This window comes from Dromaius novaehollandiae, chromosome 3, assembly GCF_036370855.1.
Source record: "Dromaius novaehollandiae isolate bDroNov1 chromosome 3, bDroNov1.hap1, whole genome shotgun sequence".
Lineage (NCBI taxonomy): Eukaryota > Metazoa > Chordata > Aves > Casuariiformes > Dromaiidae > Dromaius > Dromaius novaehollandiae.
This window is the reverse complement of record NC_088100.1, coordinates 33,429,707-33,448,494: the sequence shown is the minus strand read 5'-3', so window position 1 is coordinate 33,448,494 and position 18,788 is coordinate 33,429,707. Positions and strand designations below refer to the sequence as shown.

The following is an 18,788-nucleotide window of genomic DNA, read 5'->3' as shown; positions in this document are numbered from 1 at the left end:
TGACATTACTGTTGTGTTGGTGAGAGGTGTCATGTTGCTGGGTTCTCAAGAACAAACTTTCCTGGCACTGGGATGAACAGCAGCAGGACAGATTCTTCTGTTATGAAGAGAGCATATGCATTACCGTGCTTCTTGAATCTAGTTTTTTGACCTCTGCTGAGATGGTTAATGATGATGGCATTGTCATCTCTGATACTGTTTTGCAGTAGATTTAGTGCAACTTGTGATGTTTGACTTGGCTTATAAGGAGGCAAGTGTCAGTAACTGAAACCTAGAAATACCCTACTTCTCTGTTTAGCCGAACATGCCTGTTGAATATGTCAGAATAGGAGAGAAAGTAGATGTCATTTGCTTTTTCATATCGTCATAAATCAAATATGGGCTTTCTGATTATTTTATGTAACTTCATAACAAACATCCTGTAGGGCACTTGCTATCAGTCCTCTCTTCAGTTTGTGTTTAGCACAGAGGCTAAAATTGGGATGTTGCTGAACCCTGTCTAACATGTCAGTAGTTCAGATAAGACCTGTAGAATTGTAGCACTGGTCAAAAATATCTCCACAAAGGAAGTACCCGAGCTGCTTACATCCCTTTCTTCCCACTTTAATACTTGGCAGGCTTTCACTTAGTTTGGTCAGGAAGTTAATACCATATGGTAGCTGGAGAGGTCAGTTACATTAAGCAATCTGAAATACTAGCTGTCTGCTCTCATCTTTGGCCAGGAAAGGCATAGACAGAATTGTAGGGAGTCATTGGATTATTATTAATTTTTTTAAAACAACTCTGCTGCCCCCCCCCCCCGCCATGCTTCTAAGATTTCCTGGTGTTGTAAGTCTTGGAAAAGAAAATGAAGCCTCTATCTACTGCATGATGCCTTGGTCTAGAAGGGGTTTCTCAGTTGCAAGTTACTCTGAGAAGCAGCCTGCTAATTTTTGTAGTAAGGAGAAGGTAGATTCTGGGGGTGAATGGCAGCATTCCAGGTTAACATGATGATTCAGTCCTGAGTAGGGCAACAGGACGTGATTTAGCAGCCACTATGGGGGAGGAGGCTTGGAGATCTTTTAAAACATTTATTTCTATTGCCAGGCCATTTGCTTATAAAAATTCTTATGCCAGAACCTATCTCTGTCTGCCCTTATCTTCAACTGCTGACACTCGAGTTCCTTCCTTCCTGCTTCTCTGATGGGGCCTGGATATCTACGTTGCCTCTGACTGACAATTCTTTACCTCCTACTTCCCAGCAGCAATGTCTGTCACACCCGTATATCGGATTGTAAGGCTGGAAGAGAGGTACAAACAACAAGACCAACCACGATGCAGTCTCTCTTATTTGTGCTTGCCTTATGTTATAAGAAGACTGTATGATGCTGTAAATTTGATTCATTTGCAAAAATGTACAGTGAGAGCAGCTTTCTGCTGTTTTCTTATGTTAGTAACTAGAGATTGAAAAAGCACTTCAGTTACCAGATAGACTCAGTTTTTCAAAAGTTATAATTATCGTGAACTTGATGATGTTCAATGTTTATATTTATATATCCTACTCTTGAATTAAAGTTGTCCGTATTTATTTGCTTAAGTATAGGGTACAGCATGTACTATTTTGATGTACTATTTTTTGATGATCACTGTATTGTTCCACTTCCTTAAAATAAGTAAAATAAAAATAGGCCAATACTTAGCAGCATGCTAAGTGGTGAAAGGTCGATGCTAATTAAATATAGTTGTCAAAGTGCACACATGAAGAATTGCAGCTGACAAAATCTTAGTATATACTTCAGCTACCCTTGCTTTGTGAAAATATTAAGTGTTTCAGTTCAAAAAAACGCAACAAAAATATTCCTTTATTTTATATCGTCTTTACTTGGGCCTCTTATTTGTACAAGTATAAGTTAGGCAGCAAGAAGAGGGGAAATGGGCATAGGAATAGAGAACTATTGCTAAACTGGTACATTTTAGTTCCTTTGCTCAACATAAGATTTACTTAAACCACAGTGAAATGGATGCATTTTTTAATTAAGCCTCTGTATAATATGACTAAAAAAGTATCAATGTTTGACTAATGCATCGTTTACTGCTTTTTCAAGAAAAAAATTTTTTGCTTCAAACTTTTTGTTAGAAAGTATCAAACTGTCGTATCAGTGATATTCCTGCTTCTGTAAACACTGTCCACGGCCTGGCTCCAGGACTCTGTTTGTTCAGAGAATTAGTTGGGAGACTCCCTTCCAACAGAGGAAATGGGCTGATGACTATAAGCTCTCGCTCAAGATTGTTCACATCCACAGAAGCTATATCCTCTGCAGGAAAAAAGAACTTGGATTCTTGCCACAATGTGTCCATGATGTTAATGAGTGGGAGAAGCCATGTGTGCAGTGCCTGTTTCAGCAGTAATCTGCTAATTCAGGGAAGGAGTGAGAAAACAAAGTGGAATTTGATGAAATTTAAATGTGACACCTAATCCTGTTCTCATAGCACAAGGAGTGAAAAGCATTGTGTTGCAGAAGGTGGGGTGAGAGAAGAGAGGGAGATGAGCCATTGATTTTACCTGAAATCTATGCATCGGCAAGAATTGGATCAAATGAGATCTGGATCCAAGCCTTGTTTCAAGTAAATTGTCTTTGCCAAACAGAAGCCTCAGCTGAGTTTCTGTAAAACTGAAGCCCTGCTTGTTTGCATCCCACAGCAACTGTTGTTTAATACAGATGAGCAATTCGATCTTCTTGAGTTGCTCACCTACCACAGTGATGAGCCTCAGAGAAATGCCAACAAAGAAGTTTTAAGTTCACTGCCTACTTAGGAGAATACAAAGTATGTTCAGGTGAGTTGTGTTACAATCTCTCTGTTAAAATGGTGAGTTTAAATCTTTTTTTAGTCTAAGGTTTGCTATTTCAGAAAATACCTAGTATTGCTCTTATTTATATTTTTCTTTGGTCTTGCTAACTTGGCAGCCTGTGACTAAAATGAGTTTTATTTTACTGACAAGTTAAATGATCTTAAAACGTGTCAACCATTTATTAAATGTGGCTGCAGCACCTAATGGTACTAGGCCCAGTATGAATCTGGAATGCACAGTAGTCACTTTAAGCTCTCTGATGTAATTTTGATCGCAACAGATAAATACAATCAGGGAAGTACAGAGAACATTCAAGGCAGTATTGGTCAGCGTGATAAGCCAGTAATACCAGTTCATTGCTTAAATCTTTTTGTAGGTAGCATGAAAAGGAGAGTTTGAAGGAGGACTGAGAAGGAGTCTACTGAGTTTTAAATTGCATTTCCATTAAGATGAAACACAGAAGAAAGCACAAGGAGTCTTAAAGGAAAATGCAATGTGGGGAACAGACCATGAGCTGACCTCATGGGCCAACTGGAGATGAAAAAGACATCTCAATATGGGGAAGAAATGGAAAAGGAATCTACATTCACCTCTCCCTCCCCTTAAGATCTTGATAGGCCTAGACCATGGTGATAGCTGCCATTTGATTCAGCTGAGAGGGGGCATCCACAGAAGATGCAAAAGGGTGATGACTTAGACTGTTATTTCTGGCAGTAGCTTTCTGAATGTGTTACGGATACAGCAAGGTTGTTTGTTTTTCCTTAATTTAGACAATGTTTTATAAAAACTGAGTGTGGAAGAGAAGGAGACCTTGGATGAGACAGAAATGTAAGGATCAATTGAAAGGGCTACACCTTAGATTTTATGCACAAAGGATCTGCAAGACTTGGTGTTGGCCTACAAGGAGCTGGAGGCCTGAGTGTTCAGATGGGTTTGTAGAGCACATAATGGTGATGTGTTTGACACAGTTAGCTGAATTAAAGTGAAGAAGTTCTAGGGTGGAATTAGAAAAGTGTAACTTCAGGAAACTTCTGTGTTTAGAGATTAAATGAAAATCTGGGTAGTGAATGAAAAGGTGAGAGGATTAAAGAATAGAGTCTAAGATGGGAGAATACCAAAGCATGAAAATTCCCTGATAGTGATAAAGGCATACTTTTCCATAGAACTTACTTGTGAATTAAGAAAAGGGTGTCGAATGAGGAAAAAAAAGCCAAACACCTGTTTAAACATAGCTACTGTAAGCATTAGTGATAGGAAACATTTCTGTTATTCAGCTCTTGCTTTGTGAATTTAATAGCACTCTTGCACAGTCAGTTTTTCTTGCCCTTTTTGGTTTAAATCTTTCAAGCATTGTACCAAACCTATTTTCTATGTTTTATGAATCTATTTGTCCATGTGAAAATGGCAACATTTCAGGTTGGCAGTATCCCTTTCTTAAAAGCATCTTTATCTAGAACTTTTTCTGAAGAGGAAAAAAAAAATGAATCCATCATACCGTATCGACACTGTCACACAAATACTGCGTTGTAACTGTTGAAATGCCAGCATATGTCAAAGTCTTGTGGATTGAATGCCATTTGCCACAGTTCATTCAATAGCAGAATTAGGTGTCTAGTGATTGTAGAGGAGTGTTAGGAGCTAGCTGAACATAATGTTTAGATAGTATAGAGAAGGAGAGAGAGAGAGCACCTTTGCTCAAAGGTGGACTTTAAATTAAAGATAAATCTGTTGCTTATAGGGAATGAAGTTGCTCTAAATAGTAGCTGGTTGTTAGTTTCTTTCTACCCAAGTTTTGCTGCTGATGTGAAATCCAAAGTAATTTTTAAGTGCAGCTTTGCAGTTTATTTCCTGCAGAAGCTGGAATTCTTTTTTTTTTAAACCTTCTTAAACTTTGTTTTTTAAGACTTTAGCTGTCCTATGGAAAAAGGGTTGGCTATTTTATTGTTTTGGCATAGTATGCAAGCTGGCTGTTGAGTTATGTACTCTTGATGCTGGTAATGTTCTTGAAATTTCCTGGAGAGAGAGAGACTGGAATGGCATTTTCATTTGGGCATATCAAAATTTCAATGGGCAAGCAGAATGTGGAATATTTTGAATGTGTAAAAAATGGGGAAAAAATCCTACTTGCAGAACTGTTGTAGAAACAAGTGTTTACATGTAAAGAATTTGAGAGAGAGAAGTTAACACAGAGAAACTATGAGCCTCAAGGGTCTTTGTTACAATTAGAGTCAAGACTCGTGAATTAAAAATTCCAGTCTAGAGAACGTACATAAATTACCTCTTGTTTTAACCTGACAAAGACTTGCAGTTGTATGGAACAAAATAGAAGTTGTGCAAAGGTTTCCTGATGAAACACAAAAGCAAGGTGAAACTTGCTTGCAGGTTTTATATTTAATTAAGCACTTAGTCAGGTTTGCAACAGAACTTGCCTTCCTTCCTAAATCTGTGATTAGACACCTTAGAAACTTCTCAGGCTACATAGCTCATCTGAATCAGAGAGAGGTTCTGAAGTTCTGCTTAGGTACAAAAATTGAGATGTTCTTACTTTGGATATAATTTTGATAGTGCATGAGGTGGTTTGGGGGTTTTGTGTGAGGTAATTTGCTTGGAATTCATTTTTTGGGGTGCTGCTGCTCAGCTACTAGATGGTTTGTACTTCATCTCCTCTTCAGAATTTTATAAGGTAAGAGTTTTAGGATGCTGTTTGCCTTTCTCTGCTTTTTATTCCTCTTATTGATATCTCAATTTTCCAGTACCTATATTAAGTAGTACCTATGCTCCAAAGAAAAACTGTATGTATCTATATTTTTGCAGCTCTTCTATTTTATTCAATTTGAGTTATGAAACCATGAAAAGTAAACTTAAGAGTGAAGTAACTTTAGCAAGTTGAAACTTCAGAGCTGTGCTAAAACCACTATATAAGACATGACAGATCTTTCAGTGAATTCTCTTCCTAGCCATTGGCCTAAAAAGCTCTTTTTCTGGTCACATTTTTTAATTTAACATAAAGCTTCCTTTAATTCTGTCAATTTTGATGTCCTTTACAACGGACTGTCAGAATATGTGTACCAGGTTGTCTGTGTTTGGTAAGAAAAAAATCAAGAGGTTTTTTTTCAGGCCATGTGGTAAGCCAGTATTAAAACTATAAACCTCATTTCTTATATTACTCTTGTATCCAAGAAATGAACTAAACATGAAGTTCTCCTGAACTAAAATTCCATATGGTTAATGCATGTTTGCAACTCTGCTAATCTGTTTCTTACGAAATGCTGAATGATCAAAGTCACCAACATCTAGTGGTCATACGTCAAAGAAAAAATAATCTTTCTTTAGATTTCTTCGTCATCTGACAATTTTTCTTTCCTTGGTTTCTACTAATCCTGATACTCTTTTAATAAATCTGCTGGAGCAAGACAAAAGGCAGATAAAGCCACTAAATCTGAATGAATTAGCAAAGCTGAAAATTCTTGCTAGTAATTTATAGGTTATGTTTGGGATAGGGGAGTTATTTCATTTTGGTTTTTGTTTTTAATCTATGCACTAATGGTCTAAAATAAATCAGGCCCTTTAGAAATATTGCAGAGGGTACTTACACAGTTAGCATCTTTAATACCAAAGCGCATATTTGAATTTGTATGTTGTGCAGCAAAAATGTTTGTGCCCTGTTTCTCTTGCTGAAACCAATTTGTGCCATGGCGAACTTGTGCATTTAGATACTTATCTGTATAAAGAAATGAGGTAAACTCTGCTATTAGATTTTCATAAGTCAAATCACCCTAGCCATATAACCTTTCCTTACAACTCTCCTCAAAAAGCAAGACTGGAGAAGGTAGAGAGAGCTTCTGTTGTAGAACAAGGACAATCACGTTAATGCTTGTTTCACAGAAAAGCTGTATTTAGCTTAGCCTTGTTGCTGAACGTTCACCTACACTCAGCAGCATAACCTATGGAAACTGAAGCTATGTATGTACAGATTGAATATGGAAGTGTGGTGCAGAGAAGCATGCTATAGCTAGAGGACCTGTAATGAACATGGAGGAGGAGATTGTAGTTTAACTTGAGATGATTTAATATAAAGCTGATGCTTGATGTCATCTTGTAACAGTAAAAACTGATGCCTATTCTTACAGCTTTATATTTCATTTTTTGCCTCTGTGTGGGATATGTGTAAATAAGCTTAGATGGCAGGCTGCAAGGATGGTTTCTCAATATTAAAGTGAGACTTTCTATTTCGTTTGACTTTTTTCATTCTAGAGTCATGTCAGATAAACCTAACAGAGTGCTGGATTTGTGTACCCTAGCAGTTGGGGTTTTAAAATAAATATCCCATCAACCTAGAATGGAAGATTTAACTAGGAATTCACTAGGCTGTACTGACATCTTGTGGCAGCTTTTATAATTAAAAAGATCTTTGAATCTTTTTCATTTGAAGATGGGGGGAAATTACCTGTATACAGTCTCCTTTCTCTTGGAGTAAGCCTAGAAAAGGTTGGCTCTGGCTGGTGGCTGTCCTTCTCCTACCATCTTGCTTCTGACTCCTGAAGAAATAGGTTTTATATGACTGAACATAATCCGTTTCTTTTAGCTGGTTTAAAAAATGTATTCAAAACTTTAATTTCAGATTTTTTGTTTTCTGCGTCTTGTAGCAGTTGCATGGAAATGGAGCCTATTCTATTTTACTTTTCTTCAAAGTTCTGTAAGGTGGCTATTTGATGGAGGAAATGAACAGGATACAAAACTGGGATGAGTGGCTGGTATACCAGAGGGCTGTACTGCAACACGGAGGCACTTTGACAGGTTGGAGAAATGGGCAGAGAGGAGCCTCGTGAAGTTCAACAAAGGGAAATACAAAGTCCTGCCCCTGAGGAGGAATAACCCTGGGCACCAGGACAGGCTGGGGGCTGGCCTGCTGGAGAGCAGCTTGGCAGAAAAGGATCCTGGTGGACAAAAAGTTGACCATAAGCTAGCAATGTGCCCTCACAGCAAAGAAGGCCAGCAATCTTCCTGGGCTGCATTAGGAGTGTTGCCAGCAGGTCGAGGGAGGTCATCCTTCCCTTCTACTCAGCCCTGGTGAGGCCACATGTAGAGTGCTGGGTCCAGTTCTGGGCTGCCCAGTACAAGAGAGAGCTGGACATACTGGAGCAAGTCCAGCAAAGGGCTACTAAGAGGATGAATGGACTGGAGCATTTGTCATATGAAGAAAGGCTGAGAGAGCTGGGACTGTTTAGCCAGGAAAAGAGCAAGCTAAGGGGGATCTTACCAATGCATATAAATATCTGAAGGGAGGGTGTAAAGAAGACAGAGCTAGACTCTTCTCAGTGGTGGCCAGTGGCAGGATGAGAGTCAGTGGGTACAACTTGAAACAGGAAATTCCATCTGAATATAAGAAAACTTTACTCTGAGGATGACTAAGCACTAGAGTAAGTTGTCAAGAGAGGTTGCAGAGTCTCTATCCTTGGAGATATTCAAAAGCCATCTGGGCAGGGTCCTGGGCAGCTTGCTCTAGGTGGCTCTGCTTGAACAGCAGAGTTAGACCAGATTGACCTCCAGAGGTGCCTTCCAATCTCAACTGTTCTGTGATTTTGTGATAGTTTTCTTTCTTGGAGGCCTGAGACATGCACAGTTGCCAAAGGAGAGCCCTGTGAGTCTTTTGCACTTTTAGGTAGTCTCCATGAGACAGAGATCCAGGGGTTCCTCTCTATCTATTCAGATATATAAGTGCATGTCTCCACTGTGTAACACAGAATGCTCCTAACAGGAAAAGAACAGGAACTCACTGGTGTGATCTCGAAAAAATCTTATAACTGTGCCAATTTTTCAATGGAAAATTGGTAACAAATCATCCTTACCAGGAATTGAAGTTTTTCATTGAAGTTAAGTACTCTTCCAGGAGCTGGCAGGTGTGAACAAAAACTTGAGGATTTTGAAGGAAGTGCTGCTTCGTGTAGAATAGAGGCAGTGAGCAGTTCATTGTCTTCACAGTCACGTAAGGCTTTCACTTTGCCCTTGGAAGGGTGGAGACATACAAAATAAGGAATGCAGTGGACTCTAGCTAAGCTCTAAGGGTGCCTGCTGTTTTGCCAGCTGCCTCCTAAGTCCAGACCCCAATTCCTACTTCAGATTCACTTTCATCTTGTACTTTAGATTTTGCTTGTTGGTTCTTGGGGTGTGGGGTATGTGTGAAAGGTAATTTGGGATATATCTCCAAATATAAAGGCAACATAATCGTTCTGCAGGATTCCACAGATCAAAGAAGGAAGAGTTTCAAATACCTTAGAGTTTTCCCTGAGAGTGCTTCTTTTAAGCTCTCTGTGTTTAGGAAGGAGATACAGCACAAGTAATCTTTGCTACTTAAATGGGTCACTTCAAATGGATCAAGCAGCCTATTTATAATCAAATTAGACTTCCCTGTGTGCATGATAGATGATTTTTGAGAAAGGTTTTGGAGACCGTTATGAACTTTCTTCATTTGTAAAAGGTAGTATGAGATGGTGTACCATTGTAGATAGTGCCTCATTAATTCTGCCAATGCTAAAATATCCATAACGTATGGTGACTCTTTTCCTCGTTGTAATGGTGTGTCTGATGGCTTGCAGAAAGAGAGAGGGGCGTAAGTGTGTGGAAAGGAGTGGGAGATCGACTCTTCTAATAAGCTTTAAGGGTGTTACAGCTCACCCACTATATATAATTTTCTCCCTTTTTACAAGCTGAGGGTCATATTTTTCATAATCTTCAGGTAATCTATGATTGAGCAATTATAATCAAGTGGTTCTTGACTATAAGAAATATTCTGTAAAGTGAGCAGTGAGTAATTTGTGCATGTTGGCACCTGACTTCTTGTTATCACAAGAAAATGAATAACTTACCGAAGAGTAGAAATTGACTAGGATTTATTTTCAGTCCTTCCCTCTCATTGTTCCTTATGAAATGAAAGCAAGTGAATGACTGCAGTCCCTTTGTAGCATGGCCTGCATTGTGCAATTTGGAATCTCTTCCTTCCAGGTGACTGCAGTGTACCACTTCAACTGCTTTTTGCGGGGGAGGTTGGTTTGTTGTTGTTATTGCACTACATTGTTTTGGCTGCTGCTTCCTTCATAACTCTGTGTTATGATTTATAGTCTAATCCACTGAGTGTAGGATAGTAAAGCAAAGAGAAAGGATCAAGATAAGGAGAACAGTTTCTAGGGTCAGCCAAATATTGTTTCATTAACATCTTGCCTCTTTGAGGTCTGTGGGAGAAGGCTTCACTGGAGCAGTTTATTTTCACTGTTGTGGTGACTTTGCTAAAACCATGATCATATATATGCCTATCTGTACAGGCACTACCCCTTCCCTTAACTCCATCAGGCCTGTGAGAGTGTCTGGATTTCCTGCATGGTCTGACTTTGCTGCTTTTTGACGTTAGCGTTTCATCATGTGGCAGATGTGGAAGTATCCCACAAAACATAGGTGTTTGTAAAATATTAGTTACTGCTGTTTGCATATCAACATGCTATTTGATCTGAGCAGGTACAGGCCTGTTTGTTTAAAGGTTGTTGACCTCTTTGCCATCCTAATACTGCTTCTCACTCACAGAAACAGAGATGGCTTTGCAGCTTCATGATTGTTAGCTTGAGAAGCCACAGAGATCTACTTTTAATCTTTCAATTGCTTTTTTGAAACACCTATGTTTCGTAGATCTCACTTCGCTGGAAAATTTTTTATGTATTCTTATATCTTCTCATTTCTGGAAATGTATCTGCAGTTAGTTTTAAAATATGCACATCATATAGAATTTGAAGACATGGGTGTCTAGAACTCTACATATCTGGAAATTCTACCTCTTCCTGCTTGCTTCAATCCTTTGAGGGTAAAGTTGAAGAATGAGCAATATTGAGCTTTTCACTAAAACTCTTTGCCAAACTTGCTGCTGCCTTTGCCTTTCTACCTATAATGCAGAATGTTGATAAGACTGGAACAGTTACTGTAAGTTAACTGGCAAGTTATTACCGGTTGACTTCCAGTTCTTGGATGTTCAGAGATGATGAAAACTTCGCTTTTCTGACAGTAGGAGCTACCACCATTAACCAGCATTTTGAAACCAAGTGAAATATTTAATATTTCAGAACGCAGGTACAGAGTTGTAGCCTGGCCCTGTGCAGGACTTGCTGGCAAATCACCTACTTTATTCCTTCTCAAAAACATATAGAAGGCCATGCTTTGTCATGAAAACTGTCTCTTTTGCTACTCTCTGGATACCTAGAAATACATGAGGAACTGTGCCTAGCAAATGGTAGGCATCTATTTCAGCAAAGGGACATGATGTATTTCCTTCCTACACCTCCCCAACTATCTCATCTTAGAAGCATCATTCAGCCTTCAGAGATACTGGGTAAAATATAATAGTATCTGAAATGACTTAGAAATCAAAGGCAGTCAATAGGGTAGTGATAGAAATACCAGACTTGTGCTTTATCATTTAATTTGCTATCATGTTTCCCTGTCACTTGCTTTGAGTGTTAAGTCCTTTAGAATAGGAATTGCTATGTTATGTATAAATGTAGTGCTTATCAGAAGACTTCCTTATATTGTTTAAGGTTGCTAAGAATATTCTAAGGAGGAGAAATATCTGGTGGGAAGCATATCTGAAATATCTATGCAGAACTGACTTTCAAAATCCTAAGTCACTTATATAATTCATTTAGACTTTGAAGCCAAAGAATATGTATTAAATCTCGAAAGGGATTCCAGTATATATTTCTTAGTTTTTATTCTGATTTTTTCTTGTTGTTGTAGTTGTTTCTCTCCTATCTCTTTCAATATTTCCTTTTCGTTGCGTCATTGGCCTTGGTATGTTTTCTTCCTCTGTGTGCTGACAGCATGCTGCCTTTTATTGCACTGGCTCTCATAAATTTTCTTAGATGTGAGGCTAATGACTCTAGTACTTCATGGGCGTATTTTGAAAGTAGGATTCTTTGTTGCTGTAGAAAAAACAAAACAGATGTTTTCTTTTTCTACTATTTCCTCTCTTGAGCAAGTACAATCTTATTTTACATGTTTCTTTGTCTTATTGCCATATTGTATACTGGAAAAAAAATAAACTTTTTTGTTTCCATATATTTTCAACATATTAAACTTGGGAAAACTTTTTTAGTACTAAAGGTCTAACACAGGTTAACATTTTCAAAGCCAGCGGTCTGATTTTAAGCACCAGACTTTGAATTGTACATGGAAAAGTTCTAACCAACAGTAATGAGAGGTGTAAGTCAAGGTGATACCGTGGTCAATCACTTAAATAATTTATAAATAAAATTTTCATCATAGCCTTTGGTTGATCAAAATAGGATCTGTTAACATTTGAAATATATCAGATGCTTGTCTGCCAACACTTCAGAGTACTACAGTAATTTCAGTGAGAAACTACTGCAGCATTATTTTTCAGTCCTCTCTCAGAAAAGGTTGAAGTCCCTTTTGTAAATCATACTTAAACTGAAAATATTCGATGAGAAATGTAAAGTATGTAGCAACTGTTCACCTGGAACCTTGAAGTTGGTCCTTCTTCCAGCAGGTGCTTGGATCAGATGACCTCTTGTGGTCTGTTCAAACCTAAATTATGCTGTGATTTACTCCTTTTCTTGCACTGAGGGTGCAGCTCCATGAATTTTTTTCTGGGCCTTACATCCTTTTGTTTTTCATGCTGATTTGTCATTGGGGCAACACTAGGCTATTCTGTCTCTTGCAAGGTTATTTGACACTCTCAGTAGCTTGGCTTCCTGGTTAAACCACAGTGATTTCTCTCTTCTCCTCTGTCTTAAGAATACCCAAATTATGGCCCTAGCAAACACTTAAAATGATTGGAGTTTTTTAGAAGAAGCATCTGCTGAGTTCAGATCAAGAGAATAGGCTGATCGTCTGCTAATTACAGAATTGATTTATTCATCACAGTCAAATTGAGAAGGAAACCTTTTAATTCTCGCAAGTCCTTGGTCACAAGGTTTTTGCTGCCTTTAGCCTCACAGTTCATTTTATTTTGCAGCAGACTGGAAGCTGAAAGTGATCAAAATCTTCAGATTTATTTGAGCTTTTTAGGCTCCTTCAAAACTGAAGGCTTTCTTATGAATGGTAAAGTGGGCCATGTTATTACCGAGTTCTTCTGTTTTTCTCCTGCTGCTATTGTTCTTTGTCTTGACCAAAGGCAGCAGGGATTTTTGTGACTGCAAGAACTGTGCTTTTAGATATATGGCCTGATTTGCAGAAGTACTGGAATGAGATGCAGGTAATGGCAGAGCAGAAAATTGTATACAAACAGTAACTTCAGTTCAACTAAAACATATTTTATGCCCAAAGACAAGCTGTTTCTTCAGAAAGCTGTCCAATATACTCTGCTATAAATGGCTTGGTGAGAACAGTGCAAGAACCAGTACTAGGATGAGAGCAAGCTTTCTATGGAGTAACCAATCAGCTAAAGCTACTCTGTCTTTTTGGTAAAAGATTAATTTTATTTCAAGTAGGTTGATGTGAATCTAGGATCATCCAGGTCCCCAGTTACGTGTACTTTTTTTTGGAGATGGATTTTTTTTGTTTGTTTTTGAAAGCATAGACTACTAATAACCTTGTCCCAAAGGGTTTTTTATGGTGTTCTACAGCCTGCTTAAGTGGAATCTTTTTTTCTTTTGAAGTTTTTCGCTTTTGTTCTATGTGAGTAAAAAACTTTGTTACATATGATCAGGTTCCCTTGGATTGTTTTCCCCACCACCACCACCTTCCCTCTTGAGAGGTGATATATTTAAAACTGAATTCTTAAGCTGTTTCTGAGAGGAATATATCTTTGAAATGTGTCCAGACTGCTGTTACAATTATTTGTTGTTTAACTGCACTCCTAAACTTACTAATCCATATCTTGAAAAGTACTTTTCTTCCTTAAACTGTTCAAAGGCATCCCAGAACCATCATTCCTTTAATGATTAGAAATAAGCCGGATACTGCACACACTTCCCTAAGCCAGCACTCTAGGACACTGCTTTTAAATTGTGTTAAAAGTTTTCAGTCCTTTGGAAAAATTGCATGATGATTTTTCTGTTGAATGCTGATTAAAAAAAAAAAAAAAAAAAGAGGGAAAGCTTTTTGTTGTTGTTAATGTATTTATGTGCACTCATTACAATGGTGAATTCTCTCTTGTTTGCAGGCATGACTTCATCAAGAGATTCAGGAATACTTTGGAGTGAATTGGCAGGAAGCCTTGCAATACAACTTTGACAATAATAGTCGCTGTCCTCTGGAGATGTTGAAGCTAAGCTTTCTTGTGAACTTCCTTCTTGCACCTCTCCACATGTGCACAAAGGACTTAACACTGTTTAGAATTCGTATGGTATAAAATAATCATGGATATGCTTTTTTCTTCCTTGACTTGATGTCTGCATGTTTCCTGTAGTCAGCAATGAAATCTGTCCTAGATCTGCTGACATTTGGTCTGTTTTCAAAAGCTCTGAGTGACAGGTACTGTAAACATCCTACACTCTCAGCTGTGGAAACTAAGAAAGCTGGGAGAAGGCTGTTTACTCTCCCTGCCTTGGAAATCACCTGGATGGACAAGGACATAAGCACATAATAACATAAACATATGCCATCAATGTCTGATATTCTGACTGAGATTCTAACTGATAATAAAAAAGGGCTGTACTTATAAACATACTTCAGCTGCACTGCTGGTTTGAGGAAACCTAGTAGCGGTAACATATTCTAGTATTTTCAACCTTAAATAATGGTGTTCTATACAGTAGTCCAAAAGTAATCTAAAACAGATCTATTGCGCTCTGTTTATAGGTGCTTGTAAGTACAAGTTACAGTATAGTCATCCTTAAGTTCACACATCAGCACAGTATTTAAATAAAATCATCCTTAAATGTTTGGTTCTTGTGTTCTAAGATTCACTTAATTCATGTTTTCCTGCTCAGAAGAGTTAGAAATGGAGTTCAAAAGGCAAAAAAAAAGTTCTAGAGGACTTCAGCTTTCAATTCCTGTTATTGGGTAGACAAAGTTGAGAGATGTCAACACTGATCAGTTCTGTCCCTAAATTAACTGAATTGAGAGAGAGAAATGTATTTAGCTTACACTTCCTACTTGCTTTTCTCTGCCATCTGCCCTCCACATTGTATTATTCTTTGTAATCTGACAACCCTTCTCTTTCTCTTCCTCCTTAAGTTTCTTTTATTATATTTGTTATTAGCTAAATAGGGCTTCTCATTCTAAATTTAGAATAAGATGGGGAAAAAAATGCCCCTTTAACTCTGATATCCTGCTGGCATGGTCTAAATCCTCATGAAATGTGGTTTTGTTGCTGCTCTTAAGCAGAGCAGTGACTTTGCAGAAGGGGACATCTTTTGAGCTCTCTAAGAATTTTTTCGTAATGCAATTGAGTTCTTAGGATCACCTTCTAGCTCCTTTTGCGATACCGTTCGTTCTCTCTCTCTCTCTCTCTCTCTCTCTCTCTCTCTCTCTCTCTCTCTCTCTTTTCCAGATCCTGCTGTCTCAGCTTTACTAAAGGTATTTAAACATAAACCTCTGAAATAAAAACTGCCCTGAAGAGTTTAAATATCAGGATTTGAAAAGTGATGGGACAGGGAAGACAACAGGAGAATTGTAGAAGATCATGTAAGGATATGAAGTACTACTTCTCTTACAAAAGGGGCTAAAAAGAATTCAAACCATTAGGCACCCCCCCTCAGCTTCCCCCCCCCCCCAAAAAAAATCAATGATTTGAAATAATAAATTATTTTTCAGGTTATGGTTTGTGTTTCTTTTGGACAAAGGAATTGGAGAGGAAGACAGTGGTCAGGGTCTGTGTAGGCAAGGAGTAAGTCATGAATAAAAATTGGGTTGAAGTCTGGCTGTGAAGTAATAAACATGAATGCTTCAGGTTTGAAGATTTTTTTTAAACTTATGATTTATATAGTGATATTCAGAGTAATGCAGAGTTAGTCTTCTAAAACCTTTGCTTTAAGAAGACAGCCACTCAGGCTAGTCAGATGACAGTGTAGAATTTTCCAACATGCATGGTTCCTTTGGCAGAGAGACATCTCCAGTGGTGATGGAGCACACAGTTAATATCCTCCACTGTATGACAGTACTGATTGTAGGCTATGCTGTTGAGGAAAGACGATCTGAAAGGAGGTAGTGGTAACCAGAATTTGTTTTTGATTTAGATTTTCTGTAGGTTTGGAAAAATTATTTTGTGTCAAATGGAAAAGCTTCTCTGTATTTAGCATTACCTACTTGTCCATTTAATGATGAAGTTGAAGGTGGAATTTCACTATGGTAAATCAGGACTGTCATAGTCTTTCTCACCTTCTTCCCTGGCCACTCCTGTTCTCTCACTTGTGCTGATGTGAATGTTTACATAAACAATGAGCTAGTTCAGCAGCTTGGCCTAGCTGAAAATTAAACTAATAAAGACTACTTTGGGATTAGCTGAGTAAAAGCTTAGTCCACCACTGTGCTTTTTGTGAGGCTGTAGCCTAAAATGCTAGTGCAAATGCTAATTCCTTTGCATATGGCCACTCTTCTGAAGAACTAGAACAGACGTTATTCTAAATGTAAATTGAATTCCTAGTATAATAAAAAGGTGAAATTACAGGATTTGGTGTATTTGTTACTGATATTAAATTCTATTTATGCCATTTGAAAGAAATTACAAACATGGTGCTATATTACACTCACAGTTAACCAAAATTTTTGTTTCCTTGGAAGCGATTCATGCTTATATCTCTGTCTTCGAAAGATCTGTAAGTGAAGTCTAATCTGTAAATTGTGTTAGTAATAGGGAGCTACCAATAATTTTGCTACCTCCAGACCTTTAATTGTAAAGGTATCCTCTGAAGTATTTGCACCAATCTGAGCACTGTATAAGATACATTATATATTGCTAGTTTTTTTTTTCCCCCCCTGCATCACTCACCAAGCCAAAGGCAAACATTATGTCTTTTTCTCTTGTTAATCTCCAACTTCAAAGAGTTTAGGGTTTTTTTCAGACTGTCAATTAAATATGGAGCTTTCCTGTTGTGAAAAAACATACAGGGCTTTTACAAAAGCTGGTTGTCGGTAATGAGTTTTGGATTGAGTTCATAGAGAGGTAATCTGGATAGCTACCACAGCAACTTAATCTGTGGGAAATCTTTGTAGGCATGAGATGTTTTTTATTAAAGCATGGTTCTGCCAAGATGCAAAACTGACTTGCTCCAAGTGATTCTTGGCACTACCCAGGACAATATCATTCTTGCATGTTAAACTCAATATGTTGCACTGATTTTTGGAATGAGGAAGAGGAGGATAGTTGTTGCTTATCATGTTTCCTCATTGGTAAATTTAGGAGTTTGGGGAAAGAAAATTACGGCACTGTATGATGTTAAGGAAACTTAGCACGTAAATGAAGCGCAAAATGTATGTTGGGGGGGTTAAAAAAAAGCTACACTTTTGACTAATTGACTACCCTTTGGGTAATTGCCTTACATCCCCTTCGATAGTGCAGGGAGCGATTGTGGGAAGAAAGAATGCTTGGGAGTCCTTGGACAGAGTTGTTTGTTGTTTGGAGACTGCAGCCTGACCTTGAGGTTTACAAGTGAAATATTAGCAAAACACTCTATTAAAAAAAATTTCAAAGAGCTGCTAGTGAGGGAAAGGAGAGGTGAAAGGGGAAGAGAATGTTGGCTTATTTATCATCTGAAGGGGGGGTGGGGGAGAATAATATACTGTTAACTTTAATAGTATAAACACATTCTTGATGTTACAGTGAAAGACAGCAGCAATTATCCTTGATGCCTATGCAAAAGTCAAGTCCTTTTTTTATGCATCAAATTGTATTGTCAATGATTCTAATTCTGTGCATGACAGTTTACAGGCCTATGACAGCTATCATACTTTGAAGACCTCTATCTAGATTGAAGGAAAAAAAAAGTTTGCTTTGAATCAAAAAGGGGGGGAAAAACCCACAATATGTGGAATTCAGTCATAACTGAAGCCATAACTGCCCATGAAGTAGAAGAGTGGATTCTAATCAGATTTGATATTTGTGTGCTGTAATTGAGATATGATTTTATTGTGATCTTTTTATCTTGATAAAATCATGATAAAAACATGTAAAAGCAGCTTTCTTTGTGTAAGATGCAAGCAGGTGTGAAACATCTGTAATAAAAATACTATGTGTTCATATTCTAATATAGTTAAGATTGGATGGCACCTCTGGAGATCACCTGGTCCAACCCCCCTGCTCAAGCAGTGTCAGCTAGAGCAGGTTATCCAGGACCATGTCCAGACTCCATTTCCAAGGATGGAGACTCCAAAACCCCATCTGGGCAAGCAGTATGCAAAGACTTTAAAACCTAAAAATACATTAACTTGAAATCTGAACAAACACTTTTACTTCAATGCAAGCTTTCTTCAAAATTATGTTCTCTCTAAAAAAACCTTTGTATAAACCAATTCTCTTAAAAAGCAGTTTTAATTAAACAGAATGGAAGAGCTGAAGCTTCTTTTATTCTTGTGTGAAACTTTGGTTCTTGTCAGCTCTGGGCTCCGTCCAAGACCTACTTAGCTACAGTTAGACTTTTGTTTCCTAATTTTGCTTTGGTTTCAAGGATGTTAGTATGAATTAAATAGAAATATGTTTTTGTAGCAACCATTTTGTATAACAAACAAACGTTAACTATTCCAGTGTATAACTACAAACTACCTCAGAAGAGAGGCTGAAGTCTTGTTTATTTTAAACAGTGTAATATGATAGTTAAATTACATCTTGTTTAACTCTCCAAAAGGGAGAGCAGAGTAAGGCTGGGTTGCATAAGCCTTACATTTGAAACACTGACTCCATAGAAGAATCTAGTTTTGTTCCTACTATAGTTAATAGGAATGTTTGTTACTGTCTTGGTCCTGTTATTAAGGTATTAAGATAATATTGCACAAAGAAGGATTCTAATCCTAGCTTTGG

At 37.9% G+C, this 18,788-nt stretch overlaps 1 long non-coding RNA gene across 1 annotated transcript in view; it reads left to right on the top strand.

The window, feature by feature from the left end:
• Positions 1-18,328, top strand: part of LOC112980775 (uncharacterized) — a 42,768-nt gene extending 24,440 nt beyond the window's left edge. The window contains exon 3 of the long non-coding RNA XR_010388237.1: positions 13,995-18,328. This is a non-coding gene — a long non-coding RNA (uncharacterized LOC112980775). The remainder of the gene's footprint in view (positions 1-13,994) is intronic.
• Positions 18,329-18,788: the final 460 nt, after the last annotated feature.